Below are 21442 nucleotides of genomic sequence, written 5' to 3' on the forward strand. Positions count from 1 at the left end.
TTCTTTGCAGCAATTCGACCATGAAGGCCTGATTCACGCAGTCTCCTCTGAACAGTTGATAGGCAAGATGGCGCCTGACAGATAGGGCAGTTCTGCTTCTAGCTCCCAAGCAACTTTGCAGTATTTAGCTTTTTGTGTGTTATTTCTTACATTATTAGCCCAGGAAATGTTTGTGTTATTACATACAGCTGGAAATAACTTTTGGATATCAGAGTGGCGGTAACTCACCAGCATTACCACCGGGAATTTGACTTTCCCAAATTGGATCTTTTGTTCGTATCCCCGGGGCAATTTAACTTATTCCAGAGGCTGATCCAAAACACCGCCGGCGGAGAAGGGGTATTCGGAGTGGACTTCTAGTCCGACTCAGGAGGCGCACACACCATCCACTGCTTCCTAGTGTATTACTTGCTAATGTTCATTCTCTGGATAATAAATTAGACGAGCTCAGGTCGAAAATCTCCTTCCAGAGAGACATCAGGGATTGTAACATACTCTGTTTCACGGAAACATGGCTGTCTCGGGATATACTGTCTTTGTCCATACAGCTAACTGGGTTCTCAATACATCGTACAGACAGGAATAAAGAACTCTCTGGGAAGAAGAAAGGCGGGGATGTATGTTTCATGATTAACTACTCATGGTGTGATTATGATAACACACAAAAACTCAAGTCCTTTTGTTCACCTGACCTAGAATACCTCACAATCAAATGTTCGTATTACCTCCCAAGAGAATTCTTTGGTTATAGTCACAGCCGTTGATATTCCCCCTCAAGCCAATACCACAAAGGCCCTCAAAGAACTTCAATGGACTTTATGCGAACTGGAAACTACATATCCTGAGACCGCATTTATTATAGCTGAGGACTTTAACAAAGCAAATCTGAGGAAAGATCTGTGGTGATAAATCATCAGGAGTCATCTGCGACGGCTGAAAGGTGAGACTGCAGCACTTCGCACCTAGTTTCACTCTGACCAGGCAGACATAACAAACCGTGTGGTCAGATTACTTATTTCCAGGGGTTTCATTGGTTATGTCAATGGTCCTCTCTCCACCTCAGGGTTTTCTCCAGCGTAGTTAGCTGCTGTGTGTGTCCTACTCCTGTTCCAGACAGAGTAACTGTCCTATAGACAGTGCCAGCCGCAACCGCTGCCAGAGCTGCCGACTGCAGAAGTGTGTGTGTCACGTCCTGACCAGTAAAAGGGGTTATTTGTCATTGTAGTTTGGTCAGGGCATGGCAGGGGGTGTTTGTTTTGTGTGTTTCAGTGTTTTTGATTTAGGTTCTATGTTTTCTATTTCTATGTTTAAATCTGGGTTTCTATTTCTATGTTGGGGTTTTGGTAGGACCTCCAATTAGAGGCAGATGGTTGTCGTTGCCTCTAATTGGAGGCCATATTTAATTGGGGTTTGTTTCACTTGTGTTTTGTGGGTGGTTGTTTTCTTCTATAGCCTGTGGTGCCTTACGGAACTGGTTTGTTAATTTTGTTAGTGGTTTCTTCAAATAAATTAAGAAGATGATGAGCACTTTACCCGCTGCGCCTTGGTCCAATCCTTACGACGCCTATGACAGTGTGACCCAGGGCATGAGCCAGGATGGTGAGACACGCATGCACACCTAAAAAAAAAAGATGTCTCCTGGTAAAATAAAGGTTGAATAAATACACACTTTTCAGATCAGGACGGTGGATCAGCGTCTACAGATCGTAAATTGTAATGCAGTAGACAACTCCTTTCTGGTCTCTAGTATGGGTGAATGGAATGTCCAAAACTTCAACATCAAACAATGAACACTGGGACAATATATTTCAAATGCTGGGAATGATGAGAGATGGAATATAGAAAATGTATAAAGACATTATAACGAAAACTTGAGGGGCTTTAACACCAGGTTTACATCCTTTACGTGGTGTAGAAAATATCAAGGATGAAGAGAATGTTTTGTGATAGGATTGTGATTTTAGTTCTCTAATAAGATCATAGTGATTAGAATACTTTGCCTCGTAACTAGCCACGCCCCAGTGAGCCCAGAGAGTGTGTCAGCATGATGAAAACTCACCCCCTTTTTTTTTTAAAAGAGTGGATCACCTATATTGCAGAAAGATTGTTGCTTCCAATGTAATTGGCTGCATCATTTCCAATCCCCCATATATTTTTGGGGGTAACCATATACATACATATATACATACACATACCTGTATAGATATATACTTTTTTTTGAATATACCTTTATTATTCCTGCAAACCCTACCACCCTTCCCCCAATTGGAGTAAACGAATAAACAATACCACTTTGGCTTCTACCTTCAGTTTATACATCTTATACACATTTTACAGACACAATCTATTTTACAATAGTTATATTTTGTTTTTAGTCCTTCCTCTATTTCTGATGTCCATCCAGTTTGATTTCTATTTGTAACTGTGCTATTTCACAAAATTCCTGAACCTATATACTTTTTACAGACCCAGTATGTTTTACATTGGTTATCTTGTTATTAGTCCCATCCTTCAGCTCCATTCAACCCCTCCCATTATCTCTCAACACCATCCATTTTGGATTTCTATTTGCCATATATTTTTCAACTGTGCTGTGATGCTTGACAAAAGTACTGAACCTTTCAATTCTCATAGCTTCTACAGATGGTAAATTAAAAAGAGTTTTGCTAAAATAATAATTATTTATTGATTGACTATCGCTTTTCAAATCACCCAGTATTGCTATCTGCAGCGTTAGTTCTAGGCAAATGTTGCAATTCTTCAGCCATTCCTGGACCTGTGACCAAAAACGAGCTACATACGGACAATAACAAAATAAATGATCTAATGACTCTGCCTCCTCACAGCAAAATCTGCAGAGCTGGGAAGATTGTATCCCCCATATATATATATATATAACATTCTATTGGTTGCAAGAATTTTGTATAGAAATGTAAATTAAAAAAATGTGAAGTTTTGATTCCGGCGTTGTTTTCGGTATCAATTAATAAACCATGTGCCATGGAATGGGTACATCAAAAATCTCTTCCCAACTATTTAGCAATTTATATGGCACAGCTGTCAGTTTTTTGGTCCTTAAATGAAATTAGTATATGTTTTTATTTATCACACTTTTCTTTAACCATTTATGTTCTTTAATACAAGTAAGTTCCTTACTTTTTCCCTCTTCTACTTGCCTCTTCCATTTTTGTGGTAATGCTGCAATTAGTTGGTGGTAATTTTGAGCAGACATTTCCATATGTCTGTGTTAGCTGCATGTGTGACATCACTACACCAGTCCTATTTATTATATCATTCACTAAAATCATACCTTTTTTTTTAAAATGTTTTTTTTATCAATTGGTATATTTGAGTTTAACCACAACATTTGTATTATTTGTTCTGTCTTTTCAGGTGGATTAAACTGTAATTGCAACCAACTTTCTAAGGCTTGTTGAAAAAACAATGATATTTTGGAGATTATTTTCTTTTCAAACAACCGAAGGTGAGCAGGTGTAATCTGAATAAAGGGAAAAAGGCCATTCTTGAACATAGGATGAAACATTCCTACCAATTTACTAGAGAACCAGTTTGGATTTAAATGTAACTTTTGTATGACTGCCTTTAGTGAGAGGTCTAATGCTTTAGTATTTAATAATTTTTGCCCTCTGAATTTATATTCGTTATATAAATAGGCCCTTTTAATTTTGTCTGGCTTGCCATTCCAAATAAAATGGAATCTTTTTTGTTTATATAATTTAAAAAGCAGGTCACTAGGTGTACAGAAAACCATAAGCAAATAGGTAAACTGTGATATGACTAAAGAGTTAATCAGGGTGATTTTTCCACAAATAGACAGGTATTTTCCTTTCCATGGTAGCAAGATCGTATCTATTTTTTGCTAACTATATATATAAAAATGTATTGGAGTGAGATCATTTCGTTCTTTTGGGATTTGTATATCGAGTATGTCCAAATCTCATATTCTTAAAGTACTTTACTTCCTCTTTCAAAATATAATTCGGTGAATCATGCGTGACTCCATTTGTAACAAGTTTCAATACATTTTTTTTGTATCATTTCTATATTGAAGATTGAAAAAGAATTTGGTGCATTTTTCCACATATTCCATCCAGTTCGCTTTATTTTTATAATATATTACACTGGATCTTTCTTGAATAAGTTCCTCCATTTCTTTTTGTTTTTCCTCGAATTTATTCTGTGCCTCTATGATACAGTTTTTATTGCTATCTAACTGTAGTGTTAGTCCTTCAAGTTCCTTTGTTAATATGGACTCTTTTGATCTAAACTGCTTTTGTTTTATAGATGAATACTGAATTGCATGGCCTCTAAAGGCACATTTTAAAAGTGTCCCATACAATAAGGGGATTTGCTGTACCTATGTTATGTCTGAAAGTCAGTTATAAATTCTTCTGTCCTAGTTCTAAACAATTTATCATCTGGTAGGCTTTGATTCAATTTCCAATATCCTCGCCCACATGGAAATTCGGTAAGAGTAATATAAATTCTTATATATATTTTCAAAGAAACTTGGATCATCATTATTTGGACCGTATAGGTTAATAAGCCATATCTGTTTATTGTCCAATAACATATATAAAATTATCCATCTTCCTTGATGATCTGTTTGGACAATTTGCACATTTGGATCAAAATTACTGTTAATTAAAACCATCACCCCTTTTGAATTTCTTTGCCCATGGGAGAAATATATTTCGCCCCCCAGTCCTTTTTCCACAAAACTTCATCTAAAATTGAATGAGTTTCCTGTAAACAATAGATATTATATTTCTTCTCTTTTAGCCAGGCAAATACTGATCGTCTGCTAAGCCATCTGCTAAGCCATTACAGTTGTAACTGGCTATACTTATTTCACCACTTACCATAATGAGACACAACTTTCAATTCTATTTATCAAAATATGTTTGTAAACGTGCCATTAAAAAGTAACATGATGATTGAGTGTCTATATAGCTGTACCATGATACTTGCATTGCTACTAAGTAAACCTCCAATTGGTCCCCACTTTTCCACCCGCTAAAAGCCCTCCTCATCCCGAGTTGGGTTGTCATCCCAATGCCCGGCCGACCACCCCCGACCCCCGTATCTTATAGCCCTGAAAAGACTGGCATCCATCCTTCAAAAAGAGCACACAGTGCCATTTACAGAACAGAAGTAGATCAACCGCCAAATGCATTTCCATCGCCCTCACCTCGATTTGCATTATATATAGCAAAATCCTGTTTCTTAATTTCCATAATTAGCTGTTCATATTTGTAGTAATGTAGGCAATTTATGCAAAGGATTTTACCTCTCACCAGTCTCACCATTACCAAAATTACATTATTGCAAGCAATTATTATATTAGCAAACAATTATTGTGAATCATCCTATATTGTCCCTAACATCTTTATTCCTTCGCAACAGTTGTGGGATACACACACACACACTCAACCCTTTCCCCCCACACAACCATAGGCTCACATTCAACAGTTGCACCATCCCAGAGCCCAACTCAAGAAAGGTCTTGATTTACGAATGCATATACAGTTGCAGCTGTATGAGAAGGCCTGCAAGACTGTGCAAAAAAAAATGGGCAGAAATGGAGAGATTTTATTAACCATTGTCACGTCCTAGATGATGGAGGTCAAATGTACACCTATTCCCTGAAACACCCACAACACAGTCCCCTGTATTGACCATATTCGCAAGCATCTCCATGCAGTCAGACTTATGATTTTGTGCCACCAGGGCCACAATAATATACCCCTTCTCTGAATGTCCGAGTGTGACCCCCTCCCCATGGGTTACTGCAGCTAGTGTTGCCAGCACTTTTTATCTTCACCATGTTGAATTAGTGCTTTTGTGTTCCAATTAGTTATATTTGAAGATATACAGAAAGGCTATATTTTTTATTGTATTATTACAATCCATAACCGGGCTAGAATTGTGTTTCATTATCTATTACCCCTTCCTCTTTCTCACTCCCTCTTCTTCAGGGTTCGACTCCCGTCAGCCATCTCTTGACCAGACGATAGGGATGGGAATTAGATTGTATGACCCAGAAGACCCCTACTGCCCTTACCCCCTGCTACACATAGAGGAGCTGTGTGACAGTATCGTGCGGTCCCATAGGGACACCAGTCAGAAGACAAAGTACAGTGAGACACAGGTTTTATCTTGGACATATGAAACGTAGGAGGGATACAGAGGGCGAGGGGCAACAGAAGATGAACAGCAGAGGGGCTAAGGATTTTAGAGATAGGGAAATGTCAGAAAACGGGGGAAAGTTTACAGGACTCCACCCGGAGGGGCAGGTCCCGAGTGGAAAGCCATACCCTCTGCCCGAGCCGATAGTTGGGAGCAGGGGTTCAGTGGCAATCCGCTTGTCGAAGATACCTGAATGTGGTCTTCAAAAGAGTGGCCTGGGCTCTCTTCCAGGTACGGCGACAGCGGCGGATGAACATCTGGGCAGAGGGTATGCTGACTTCTTCTTGCTCAGGGAGGAGCGGGGGCTGATATCCCAAGGAACACTCAAAGGGCGAGAGACCAGCGGCCGAGCAGGAAAGGGTGTTACGGGTGTATTCCACCCACACGAGTTGCTGGCTCCAGGTGGTGGGGTTGGCGGAAATGAGACAACGAAGGGCCGTCTCAAGGTCCTGATTGGCTTGCTCCGACTGGCCGTTAGATTGGGGGTGGAAACCAGAGGACAGGCTGGCTGACGACCCAATGAGGGTGCAGAACGCCTTCCAGAACCGGGACGAGAACTGGGTACCATAAGGCATTGCTGTAACTCCTTGTGTCTTCCAATGGTGGCTCTTTGCTGTGAGACAGCATTGCGGAGCTGGTCTGAGTCTGCTGGGTCATTCATGGGCAGTTCATACTATAAACGACTCAGGATGTAGGATGTAGATGCAGACACAGGAGGCGGATAGTACAGTTTTCACTAATTTCTTATAACACGGGGCAAAGGGCAGGTCGTGGACAGGCATAGGTTCATAATCAAGTCAGAGTCAGGCAGGTACAGGATGGCAGGCAGAATGGTTAGAACAGGAAAATGTGAAAGCATGCTGGTAACACGACGAACTGGCAACAGACAAACAGAGAACACAGGTATAAATACACGGGATAATGGGGAAGATGGGCCACACCTGGAGGGGGGTGGAGACAAGCACAAAGACAGGTGAAACTGATCAGGGTGTGACACTCTCGCCCCCTTTCCCTCTCTCTCCCCCTCCTTCCCTCTTTCTTTCTCCCCCTAACCCCCCCATAGCTCTCTCCCTCTCTAGTCAGTAGATGAGATGTCGCAGCACTGTGCGGTACACTACGTGGTAGAGTTTGCTAAATGCATCCCAGGGTTCCGTGGGCTCAGACAGAACGATCAGATCACCCTGCTCAAGACTGTTGAGCCAAACCCACCTGTCAATCACTACTTACTCTACTTTCCTCTCCCAAGCAAAGTCTTCCTGTAAAAAGTGCACATTGCCATTATTAAACCTTCTTGACCCTCTCTCTCTCTCCATCTCTCTTTCTCAGATTCGATGGAGGTGGTTCTGGTCAGAATGAGTAGGTATTTTAACACAGAGAACAGCACCATCTTCTTCAATGGGAAGTTTGCCAGCACTGAAGTTTTCAATTCTCTGGGTAAGTCCATTGGTTCCTAGTCTTAGCTGTTGAAGGGATGCTACAGTGCCCTCCATAATTATTGGGACAGTGAAGGATTTTTTAAATTCTTATGGCTCTATTCTCCAAAAGTTTGGATTTGAAATCAAACAATGACTGAGGTTAAAGTGCAGACTGTCAGCTTTAATTTGAGGGTATATACCACCCCCATTTTAGGGGACCAAAATGATTGGGACGAATTCATTTATATGTGTATTAAAATAGCAACAAGTTTAGTATTTGGTCCCATATTCATAGCACGCAATGATTACATCAAGCTTGTCGTGTCTTTGGCATCATTAAAACTGAAGACTTATTTATCAAATAACTCTGTAATTATCATTACGCGATTAAACTGATTAATCATGTAACTGCAATTAACTAGGAAGTCGGGGCACCAAGGAAAATATTCAGATTACAAAATTATAATTTTCCTAAGAGAGGGGGGATGGTGCACTTTCGGATATTTTAATATCTGATCAATTAGTCTTCAAATTAATTAATTATTATTTACCTCACGTTAGTCTCATTCCAAATGTCGTAAATTGTTGGTTATCTGCACAAACCCAGTCTTCACTATGAGTCATCCATACATCAATTGTCTTAAATCCTTTATTTACTAACTAAGTGATTCACAGAAATGCATAACAAACAGTAGATATGGTTACAAGGAAATGATAGGGGAATGTGCCCTACTGGGCTAAACCGGCATGGCGGCTTGTTACACAAAAAGGGAAGTGGGAGTCGACTGAGAAGACAATTATAACAATTGAAATGCTAATCCTTTGCACATGAACGCTCACTCATTCGGGAATATTTGCAATCATTATATATATTTACGCTCAGTGTGTTGTGCTGATATCTGTTGGAAAGTTTGTCTGCCCTCTCTCTCTCTCTCATGGTTAGAATGGATAGTTCAGAGTAACATTCATTCCTGTCCTTATGGAATAGATGTTTTTGCGGTTGTCGGTCTTTGCGTTCAATGATACCGAATTCCTAGCTGTAGACTAGTAATTAGTATAAAAGATTAGTTCTTATTCTGTCGGTATCAATAGTCTTAGAGTTTCAACAACCGTTACGACCTTAGCTTATACTCAGGTTTTATGGTCTGGTCTCAAATCTTAGCCCTCTCATGGAAATCGAGGTAGGCTGGTCTCGTCTCAACCCTTAGCCCTCTCGTAATTGAGGTAAGCTCGGTCTGGAGTGGGAAAACCCAGGTGGGGGTTTTATTCGGAACATAGAAAAGGGATGTCCCATGATGCCAGATCAGAACTGTGCTCATGGGCAGTCCTCTGACTCAGTTAACCTGTTTAGGATAGGGGGCAGTATTTTCACGGCCGGATAAAAAACATACCCGATTTAATCTGGTTATTACTCCTGCCCAGAAACTAGAATATGCATATAATTAGTAGATGTGGATAGAAAACACCCTAAAGTTTCTAAAACTGTTTGAATGGTGTCTGTGAGTATAACAGAACTCATATGGCAGGCCAAAACCTGAGAAGATTCCATACAGGAAGTGCCCTCTCTGACCATTTCTTGTCCTTCTATAGCCTCTTTAAGGAAAATAGAGGATCTCTGCTGTAACGTGACATTTTCTAAGGCTCCCATAGGCTCTCAGAAGGCGCCAGAACGGGGAATGATGACTCTGCAGTCCCTGGGCGAAAAACAGTAGGGCATTTGGAAAGTGGTCGATCTGAGAACAATGACACGGGGGCGCGCGTGCATGTGAAGACTCCATTTTATATTTTCAGTCTTTGAACGAAAACAAGGTTTCCCGGTCGGAATATTAACGCTATTTTATGAGAAAAATTGCATAAAAATTGATTTTTAAACAGCGTTTGACATGCTTCGAAGTACGGTAATATTTTGACATTTTTTGTCACGATATGCGCCGGCGCGTCACCCTTCGGATAGTGTCTTGAACGCAACAACAAAATGCTATTTGGATATAACTATGGATTATTTGGAACCAAACCAACATTTGTTGTTGAAGTAGAAGTCCTGGGAGTGCATTCTGACGAAGAACAGCAAAGGTAATCCAATTTTTCTTATAGTAAATCTGAGTTTGGTGAGTACCAAACTTGGTGGGTGTCAAAATAGCTAGCCTGTGATGGCCGGGCTATATACTCAGAATATTGCAAAATGTGCTTTCACCGAAAAGCTATTTTAAAATCGGACACCGCGATTGCATAAAGGAGTTCTGTATCTATAATTCTTAAAATAATTATGTTTTTTGTGAACGTTTATCGTGAGTAATTTAGTAAATTCACCGGAAGTGTTCGGTGGGAATGCTAGTTCTGAACGTCACGTGCTAATGTAAAAAGCTGGTTTTTGATATAAATATGAACTTGATTGATTCCCCCCATCCTGGGAGAAATATGATTTGTCCCCCCCAATATATCACTGAAACATAACTATGTAATTTAAATAATATTAATAATATGCAATGAAAGCAATTGTGCTGATTATAGACACTTAATAGCACGTTTTTAAGTTTCAAAAGATTGCGACCCCCCCCACCCTTTGCCTCACAATGTTTTGATCCACTGCCAGTTCCTTAGTTGGCAAGGTAACAGAGGGGTTGTATCTACTGTCTGAAAGGCACTCAATGAACGTAACTGAAGTGAGGTTAATCCAGTCAATCGCGCACACACACTAGCTGAATATGCAGAGCTAGCGCGCAAATATTAACTTCTTACATCTAGACGTTCCGCTAGCGGAACACCGCTCCAATATCCAATGATAGGACGTGGCGCAAAAAACAAACTCCTCGAAAATCCGAAAACTTCAATTTTTCAAACATATGACAATTTTACACCATTTTAAAGACAAGACTCTCGTTAATCTAACCACACTGTCCGATTTCAAAAAGGCTTTACAACGAAAGCAAAACATTAGATTATGTCAGGAGAGTACCCAGCCAGAAATAATCAGACACCCATTTTTCAAGCCAGCATATAATGTCACAAAAAACAAAACCACAGCTAAATGCAGCACTAACCTTTGATCTTCATCAGATGACACTCCTAGGACATTATGTTATACAATACATGCATGTTTTGTTCAATCAAGTTCATATTTATATCATAAACTAGCTTTTTACATTAGCATGTGATGTTCAGAACTAGCATTCCCACCGAACACTTCCGGTGAATTTACTAAATTACTCACGATAAACGTTCACAAAAAACATAACAATTATTTTAAGAATTATAGATACAGAACCCCTTTATGCAATCGCAGTGTCCGATTTGAAAATAGCTTTTCGGTGAAAGCACATTTTGCAATATTCTGAGTAGATAGCTCGTCATCACAGGCTAGCTATTTTGACACCCACCAAGTTTGGTACTCACCAAACTCAGATTTACTATAAGAAAAATTGGATTACCTTTGCTGTTCTTTGTCAGAATGCACTCCCAGGACTTCTACTTCAACAACAAATGTTGGTTTGGTTCCAAATAATCCATAGTTGTATCCAAATAGCGGCGTTTTGTTCGTGCGTTCAAGACACTATCCGGAGGGTAACGAAGGATGACGCGCGGACGCGTATCGTGACAAAAAATGTCAAAATATTCCATTACCGTACTTTGAAGCATGTCAAACGCTGTTTAAAATAAATTTTTATGCGATTTTTCTCGTAAAAAAGCGATAATATTCCGACCAGGAGACGTCCTTTCCGTTCAAAGACTCAAAATCTAAAATGGACTCTTCACGTGCATGCGCGCACCCGTCTCATTGTTCTCAGATCGACCACTTACCAAATGCGCTACTGTTTTTCAGCCATGGGCTGCAAAGTCATCATTCAACGTTCTGGCGCCTTCTGAGAGCCTATGGGAGCCTTAGAAAATGTCACGTTACAGCAGAGATCCTTTGTTTTGGATAGAGATGACAAAGAAGGCCAAGAAATGGTCAGAAAGGGTACTTCCTGTACAGAATCTTCTCAGGTTTTGGCCTGCCATTTGAGTTCTGTTATACTCACAGACACCATGCAAACAGTTTTAGAAACTTTGGAGTGTTTTCTATCCAAAGCTACTAATTATATGCATATTCTAGTTTCTGGGCAGGAGTAATAACCAGATTAAATCGGGTACGTTTTTTTATCCGGACGTGAAAATTCTGCCCCCTATCCATAACAAGTTAAAAGTGCTTTCCTCACCATCTTAAATGAGCATGCCCCATTCAAAACATTTTGAACCAGGAACAGATATAGCCCTTGGTTCACTCCAGACCTGACTGCCCTTGACCAGAACAAAAACTTCCTGTGGCGTACTGCATTAGCATCGAATAACCCCCGCGATATGCAGCTTTTCAGGGCAGTTAGGAAAGCAACGGCTAGCTTTTTCAAACAGAAATTTGCATCCTGTAGCACAAACTCCAAAAAGTTCTGGGACACTGTAAAGTCCATGGAGAATAAGAGCTTCTTCTCCCAGCTGCCCACTACACTGAGGCTAGGAAACACTGTCACCACCGATAAATCCGTGATAATTGAGAATTTCAAGAAGCATTTTTCTACGGATTGCCATGCTTTCCACCTGGCTACCCCTACCCCGGTCAACATCCCTGCGCCCCCCACAGCAACTTGCCCAAGCCTCCCCCATTTCTCCTTCACCCAAATCCAGATAGCTGATGTTCTGAAAGAACTGCAAAATCTGGACCGCTACAAATCAGCCGGGCTAGACAATCTGGACCCTCTCATTCTAAAATTATCCGCCAAAATTGTTGCAACCCCTATTACTAGCCTGTTCAATCTTTCTTTCGTATCGTCTGAGATCCCCACAGATTGGAAAGCTGCCTCGGTCATCCACCTCTTCAAAGGGGGAGACACTCTAGACCCAAACTGCTACAGACCTATATCTATCCTACCCTGCCTTTCTAAGGTCTTCGAAAGCAAAGTTAACAAAGAGATCACAGACCATTTTGAATCCCACCGCACCTTCTCTACTATGCAATCTGGTTTCCGAGCTGGTCATGGATGCACCTCAGCCACGCTCAAGGTCCTAAACGAAATCATAACCGCCACCGATAAGAGATAATACTGTGCAGCTGTATTCATCGACCTGGCCAAGGCTTTCGACTCTGTCAATGACCACATTCTTATCGGCAGACTCAACAGCCTTGGTTTCTCAAATGACTGCCTCGCCTGGTTCACCAACTACTTCTCAGACAGAGTTCAGTGTGTCAAATCGGAGGGCCTGTTGTCCGGACCTCTGGCAGTCTCTATGGGGGTGCCACAGGTTTCAATCCTCGGGCCGACTCTTTTCTCTGTATATATCAATGATGTCGCTCTTGCTGCTGGTGATTCTCTGATCCACCTCTACGCAGATGACACCATTCTGTATACTTCTGGCCCTTCTTTGGACACTGTGTTAACTGACCTCCAGATGAGCTTCAATGCCATACAACTCTCCTTCCATGGCCTCCAACTGCTTTTAAATGCAAGTAAAACTAAATGCATGTTCTTAAACCGATCGCTGCCCACACCTGCCCGCCCGTCAAGCATCACTACTCTGGACGGTTCTGACATAGAATATGTGGACAACTACAAATACCTAGGTGTCTGGTTAGACAGTAACCTCTCCTTCCAGACTCACATTAAGCATCTCCAATCCAAAATGAAATCTGGAATCGGCTTCCTATTTCGCAACAAAGCATCCTTCACTCATGCTGCCAAACATACCCTCGTAAAACTGACTATCCTACCGATCCTCGACTTCGGCGATGTCATTTACAAAATAGCCTCCAACACTCTACTCAGCAAACTGGATGCAGTCTATCACAGTGCCATCCGTTTTGTCACCAACCCCCATATACCACCCACCACTGTGACCTGTATGCTCTCGTTGGCTGGCCCTCGCTTCATATTCATTGCCAAACCCACTGGCTCCAGGTCATCTATAAGTCTTTGCTAGATAAAGCCCTGCCTTATCACAGCTCACTGGTCACCATAGCAGCACCCACCCGTAGCACGCGCTCCAGCAGGTATATTTCACTGGTCAACCCTAAAGCTAATTCCTCCTTCGGCTGCCTTTCCTTCCGGTTCCCTGCTGCCAATGACTGGAACGAACTGCAAAAATCACTGAAGCTGGAGACTCATATCTCCCTCACTAGCTTTAAGCACCAGCTGTCAAAGCAGCTCACAGATTACTGCACCTGTACATACCTCATCTGTAAATAGCCCATCCAACTACCTCATCCACCATACTGTTATTTATTTTGCTCATTTGCACCCCTGTATCTCTTCTTGAACACTCATCTTCTGCACATCTATCACTCCAGTGTTTTAATTGCTATATTGTAATTATTTTGCCACTATGGCCCATTTATTGCCTTACCTCCTTATCCTACCTCCTTTGCACACATTGTATATAGACTTTTTCTATTGTATTATTGACTGTATGTTTGTTTATTCAATGTGTAATTCTGTGTTTTGTGTCGCTTTGCTTTATCTTGGCTAGGTCGCAGTTGTAAATGAGAACTTGTTCTCAACAAGCCTACCTGGTTAAATAAAGGTGAAATAAAATATATGTCTATTTCTCTTTTGCCCTGTTTATCAAAAATGTTGTGAAAACTTGTCAATAATCAACTGACTGACTTTCTTGATGTCTATAGTGTTCTCTCAGGTATGCAATCTGGTTTCTGCTCAGGTTATGGATGTGTCACTGCAACCTTAAAGGTCCTCAATTATGTCACCATTGCCCTTGATTCTAAGCAATATTGTGCTGCTATTTTTATTGACATGGCCAAAGCTTTTGATACGGTAGACCATTCCATTCTTGTGGGCCGGCTTAGGAGTATTGGTGTCTCGGAGGGGTCTTTGGGCTGGTTTGTTAACTACCTCTCTCAAAGAGTGCAGTGTATAATGTCATACAATCTGCTGTCTCAGCACCAAGGGAGCACCAAGGGAGTACCCCAAGGCTCAATCCTAGGCCCCACACTCTTCTCAATTTATATCAACAACATAGCTCAGGCAGTAGGAAGCTCTTTCATCCATTTATTTGCAGATGATAGTCTTATACTCAGCTGGCCTCTCCCCGGGCTTTCTTAGTGTCCAACAAGCTTTCTCTAACATTAACCTGGTTCTAAACACCTCCAAAACAAAGGTCATGTGGTTTGGTAAGAAGAATGCCCTCCTCCCACAGGTGTTATTACTACCTCTGAGGGTTTAGAGCTTGAGGTAGTCAGCTCATACAAGTACTTGGGAGTATGGCTAGATGGTGCACTGTCCTTCTCTCAGCACAAATCAAAGCTGCAGGCGAAAGTTAAATCTAGACTTGGTTTTCTCTATCATAATCACTCCTCTTCACTCCAGCTGCCAAACTATCCCTGATTCAGATGATGATCCTACCCATGCTAGATTACAGAGACATCATTTACAGATCGGCAGGTAAGGGTGTTCTAGAGCAGACAGATGTTCTGTACCATTCGGCCATCAGATTTGTCACCAGTGCTCCTTATGACACATCACTGCACTCTATACTCCTCTGTAAACTGGTCATCTCTGTATACCCATCGCAAGAACCACTGGTTGATGCTTATTTATAAAACCCTCTGAGGGGGGGAGTGAGGCCTATCTGAGATATCTACTGCAAATCAAATGCATTTATATAGGCCTTCTTACATCAGCTGATATATCAAAGTGCTATACAGAAACCCAGCCTAAAACCCCAATCAGCAAGTCACTGACCGTGCTTCTACACCTATGCTTCTACACACAGGTGTAGAAGCACGGTGGTTAGAAAAAACTCCCTAGAAAGGCAAAAACCGAGAGGAACCAGGCTATGAGGGGTGGCCAGTCCTCTTCTGGCTGTGCCGGGTGGAGATTATAACAAAACATGGCCAAGATGTTCAAATGTTCATAAATGACCAGCATGGTCAAATAATGGTAATCACAGTGAACAGGTCATGCTTCCATAACCGCAGGCAGAACAGTTGAAACTGGCACAGCAGCACGGCCAGGTGGACTTGGGACAACCAGTCATCATGCCAGGTAGTCCTGAGGCATGGTCCTAGGGCTCAGGTCCTCTGAGAGAGAGAGAAAGAGAGAATTAGAGAGAGCATACTTAAATTCACACAGGACACCGGATAAGACAGGAGAAATACTCCAGATATAACAGACTGACCCTAGCCCCCAGACACAAACTACTGCAGCATAAATACTGGAGGCTGAGACAGGAGGGGTCAGGAGACACTGTGGCCCCATCCGATGATACCCCCGGACAGAGCACAGCCCCCACACCACTAGAAGGATATCTTCAAACACCAACTTACCATCCTGAGACAAGGCCGAGTATAGCCCACAAAGATCTCCGCCACGGCACAACCCAAGGGGGGGCGCCAACCCAGACAGGAAAACCACGTCAGTGACTCAACCCACTCAAGTGACGCACCCCTCCTAGGGACGGCATGGAAGAGCACCAGTAAGCCAGTGACTCAGCCCCTGTAATAGGGTTAGAGGCAGAGAATCCCAGTGGAGAGAGGGGAACCGGCTATGCAGAGACAGCAAGGGCGGTTCATTGTTCCAGTGGCTTTCTGTTCACCTTTACACTCGTGGGCCAGACTACACTCAATCATAGGATCTACTGAAGAGATGAGTCTTCAATAAAGACTGCAGCCCTCATCCTCCACATACAACACTTGTTCTGCCAGTCACATTCTGTTAAAGGTCCTCAAAGCACACACATACCTGGGTTGCTCCTCTTTTCAGTTTGCTGTAGCTAGCGACTGCAATGAGCTGCAACAAACACTCAAACTGGACAGTTTTATCTCAATCTCTTCATTCAAAGACTCAGTCATGAACACTGTTACTGATAGTTGTGGCTGCTTTGCGTGATGTATTGTTGTCTCTACCTTCTTGCCCTTTGTGCTTTTGTCTGTGCCCAATAATGTTTGTACCACGTTTTGTGCTGCTACCATGTTGTGTTGCTACCATACTGTGTTCTCATGTGTTGCTGTCTTGCTATGTTGTTGTCTTAGGTCTCTCCTTATGTAGTGTAGTGTTGTCTATCTTGTTGTGATGTGTGTTTTGTCCTATATTTATATTGTATTTTTTATTTTTAATCCCAGGCCCCCGTTCCTGCAGGAGGCCTTTTGCCTTTTGGTAGGCCGTCATTGTAAATAAGAATTTGTTCTTAACTGACTTGCCTAGTTAAATAAAAATAAATATAACTATCGTTGACGAGCTGTGTGTTTGATGTCCCCAGCTCTACCAGAAGGTGTCAGTGTTGCAGTCTCTGTGCAGTCTGCATGTAGAGAAGCTGCACTGGTTCAGCCAGTGCTACCTGCTCACCGTCCACTCTGTCTTCCCTCCTCTATACAAGGAGCTGTTCACCTCCGACCTGCCTTCTGTGGACTCCCTCTGAACTGCACCGTACATGTTGACAGATAATTAGACATGCATACAGTAGTAGACAGACACACAAACACACACAGAGACACAGAGACACACAGAGGCACAAACACACACACACACGTATACATTGATACATGAGATTATTAACTTGTTGAATAAATATATATTTTTAATTTCAGAGAGCAAGGAAATGATCTCAGTAGCCTATTATTGATTGGACATTGAAGCTATTTTCATGCACATGTTTTTAGAAATTGTTGTTTTTTCTTTTTGAGAGTGTTATCTGAGTGTATTTCGTCCTTGAGACGATGTATGTTATTTTGACTCAGGGTGGCTGTTGTGACTGTATCCAGACCAGTTGCTAGCTGGTATAAATGACCATATTTAGATGATCTCTATGAAATATAATGGGTGTTTTCTGAGTTGTTTTTAAATGTGACTTTACAGAGTCGGCTAACCCATCAGACTGAGTACCTGAGCTATAGCCCATGGGCCCCACAGTTCAGGACCCAAACACACATTCAAGTATATAGCTAGTCTTCTCAATGAACTGTGTGTGGATCGAATTTGACCAACAATCCTATCTGTCGCTATCGAGCTTTAAAAGTGGCTGTGTGTTTCATTAAAACAGAGTCGGAAATCCTAGACAGGCAGAAATGTAAATATGAATAATCTAGAACATAAACTTGGATGCTGGGTAATATTACTGTAGGCCTACAGTATGTAGGCATTTGAATGACTAACTTTGGGCATGACTGTTATTGTAAACAGATTTCACAAACATTACCAGTGTGTTTCTTTAACATTCTCTCTGTTAGTTTGTCTCCTAAGTGTTACTATTGTGATTCCCATGGAAAAGGCTTCCAATAAACAGCTGATATGATTTAAAAAATGACTGGTGTTCCTGTATTGTCTGTTTTCCCAATGTACAAAATAAGATGTTTAATTGCATACCAGGAAGCGAGAGCTTGAAGAAAGAGCTTGAAGAGCTTGAAGAAACATAGCGGGGAGAGCTCAGTGCATGCAGCTGCACACTGGTAGAATTGACATGTTTTAACGACACATCTATGACAAAACACACACAGACATTCCTGCTTTGAGCCGTCCTCAACGGTGTGTGTGTGTTTGATTCATAGACTATCCAATGAGCTGAGTGTGTTCTATCGACATCTGTGTGTATTTGTGTGTGAGAGAGCGTGGTGAAAGCAAAGTAGACCCCAGCACACTGCTGAATGCTGCGGCTGTTCATCGAGTGCAATGTCCTGGCTTGAATCATAATTTCCACTTGAGTTTCAAATATAACTTAGTCACGCATTGATGTCATTGAGAGTCAAAATTCAACTTAAGTGGAAGTTAAGATTCACCCCTTGATGAACTGCAGAGGCATTCAGCAGTGTGCGGATGTCTGTTTTTCTTTCATGACTTTACCTTTGGTACCTCGTAGCTGAAAGTAGCCTAACTGGATGTGGGTACAGGACACCACTTCTTAACTGTGTGTGAGAGTGGCAGTGGCTGACATTCAGCTGAGCTTTGTTGTGTGCATGGGAATACTTGTTTGGTCTAAGAGTTTGTATGAGAGAACTGAAGAATGTTGTTTACTGAGCTTCCAAGGAGAAGTGACTAAGACCCGGGTGAGTTGTTAGGACATGATTAAGACAACTACTCTCTCTCCGCCCTACAACCACAAACACTTCAAATCCGGTCAGAGAGGTTGCCCAGCGGTCAGGGACTAGGATCAGTCCCACACAGTAACAGTGAGAGGGAGAGTTACATGTGGTCTCACTCTGAGTTGTTTTTTGCTGTGCTCTCTGGCCTTTCCTGGGGAATGTGTGTTCTGTTCCAGCACAAACACACATTTCTGACTTACTGGTTCTTCAAGACACATCTCAGAACATAAAGTCTCAGTCAAATCTGGCACACAATCTCTGTACCATCAAAAGTACTAATTCTGTGAGATTAAAGTAAAGTTTGAAGATTATCAGTAGATTGTCCCTTGAGTTTTAGTCATATAAGCTATTTTACTCTTCCTCCTCTTAATTCTGCTTTTCCTGGGAAGTTCTAAAGCTGAGAAACACTGCTCAGGGACATTGTGTTTGTGTGTCACCCAGGAAGGGGAGGAGGGATGAAGGGAGATAAGGAAAGGGGTAAAAGGGTGAGGCAAGGGGGAGCCACAGTCTGTAGATTTACAATGGAATCCTTCAGTGTTAACTCTGCACTGGATTAACTGGGACAGCAGATAGCCTAGTGGTTAGAGTTTTGGGCCAGTAACTGAAAGGTTGCTGGATCAAATCCCCGAGCTGGTAAAAATCTGTCGTTCTGCCCCTAAACAAGGCTATTCCCCGGTAGGCTGTCATTGTAAATAAGAATTTGTTCTTAACTGACTTGCCTAGTTAAATCAAATTATTATTATTCTGCGTGTGCACAGTAGCTATGTTTCCAATAACTTGTCCTTATTGGAAAGTGTGGGAGATAAGCAGCTGTGCTGAAGGAGAAAGAACATAAATACATTGGCTATAGGAGGAGAAGATGACATCTGGTTCTAATAGAGCAACAGGCCACGGTGGGAGGCATAGCGACCTGACAACTGTATTTGAGTTATGCAGAAAGGGCCCCAATTACTCAAGATAGTCAGACAAAGGGGCACAGAGAAAAGGATGGCGGCAAGAGGACCACACATGAGCATGCAGTGCATGCATTATTTTTGTACCACATGAGGAGGCCCTGCTAGCATTATAATCTATACAGCTGTCAGATGTGGGCGTTAACAAGCAACAACTGATATGGAGAGATAATGGTAAAGAACGGTCAAGGGAAGCTATTTTCATATAGAGGGAGGGGAGTCTATACGTTATGCAAAGACAGAGTCCTATAAAGATAGGACTCTGTAATATGAGAATTTAGTCTTTTTCATGGAGGGGCTCGGCTCTGTTGCGTGTGTGGTAGGGTCCTTCCATGGAAGGGCTCGGCTTTGCTACTCTGTATTAAAGTCTATATTGAATTCACAAGTTCTTGTAAGAGTATTATGTTCTTAAGACGATTTTCCACGACATAAATGGCGAGCTTGCCAGGAGATCGAAGAGACCTCGGACAGTGTCGTTCTTGGCTGGTGACAGTTTCTCTGGACAATCTCACAAACGGGTGGCCGCCCAACTTTATACAGGAAAGCTTGTTCTTACGCAGTTGAAATGTTTGTGTAGATTGCTTCAGGAATTCTGTCTCAGCGGAGGGGACGTCACGTAGGTCTCTCTTTAAATTCCAAAAAAAACAGTAATACTAAGAGCTTTTGAATTCAATAGAACTGCATGCATGCATGAATTTTGGGGGTTGTTAAATGTAATTATATGTACATTTGTGAGGATTACATGCGTAGTGAGTTGTGAACCTGCTGGTGTTGGGTGTTTAGCGGAGGGGGCTTGCGCTTGCGCTGATTGGACCGTTCTAACGGACCCACATGTGTGGTTTGGTTGGGTGGGGTTGTCCCGTCTGATTCTGCTTGGCCGAGGTCGACTGTTCAGGATCTGTTTTGGGATGTGCGTTAACACACCCCAATCAACCTGATCAGGTGGATCGTGTTGGGTGTGTGATTCGGGTTGCTCCTCTCGCTAGACCATTCATCTGTGGACCTTGTGTGGCCTGGGGGGTGCGTGCGTTTGCTCTCTTTTAGCTGAACTGCCTGGCCTGGTGTGGGGCTACTGCTACTGTTTGCGTGTGGTCAGAACAAATTGATAAATAGATAGAAAATCCTGTGATACTGCTTCGAACAAAACATTTAACGAAGGACTGCTTGGACAGGCTATTTGGCTATGTGGCTCTGCTAGATTAAAAGGGCTGCATAAATAAATTGGTAGAAATCCCACGACACCGCGCCTGGGAGGGAACTAGAAGGCTTGGTTGGGTGGGCTATTCACGATATCGCTCGAGTAACGAGGGTCTGTTTGCAGTGAATAGGTAAGGGCGCAGGAGAAATTCGACCTAGGTAGGCGAATGGTAACTGCAAAACTAATCCTACGGATAATAACGCTCCGCCTTGCTAACGGGGTCGGAAGATCAGTAGGTCGCACCGTGTAGCTGATCTGAGGGACAGAGGATAGTACGGGTGGGCGAACAGAGTGAAGGGAAACTGACTCGATTAAGCAGAATTCCCGACATACTGTAAAAATCCTATAAATGCAAAGTTATCCTGTGCTGAGGAAGTGTATCAGGAATAGACTGAGGTTTATAGGTCGCTTTAGGTAAGGCGAGGTGTGAATGAACGAATGTGAATAAAGAGTGTATGAATGTAAATGGGAGAGGAAGGGAAACTGACCCGATTAGGCAGGACTTCCGCCATACCATAAAAACCTGAATGAGTGGAAGCTTCTCTGTGTTGAGGAAGTGAATTAGAGAAGCTAAAGACTGCAGTTAAATATAGTATATACTGGTGTGTGT

The 21442-nt window shown here is 42.2% G+C and overlaps 1 long non-coding RNA gene across 1 annotated transcript; it reads left to right on the forward strand.

Annotated features, from left to right (window-relative positions):
* The first annotated feature begins 7295 nt into the window (after window positions 1–7295).
* On the forward strand, window positions 7296–17909 carry LOC115177001 (uncharacterized). The gene is made up of 2 exons (XR_003872316.1): window positions 7296–7644; window positions 16866–17909. It is a non-coding gene; the product is annotated as an uncharacterized LOC115177001 (long non-coding RNA).
* Window positions 17910–21442: the final 3533 nt, after the last annotated feature.

The sequence above is a fragment of the Salmo trutta genome, chromosome 37 (genome assembly GCF_901001165.1).
Source record: "Salmo trutta chromosome 37, fSalTru1.1, whole genome shotgun sequence".
Taxonomy (NCBI): Eukaryota; Metazoa; Chordata; class Actinopteri; order Salmoniformes; family Salmonidae; genus Salmo; species Salmo trutta.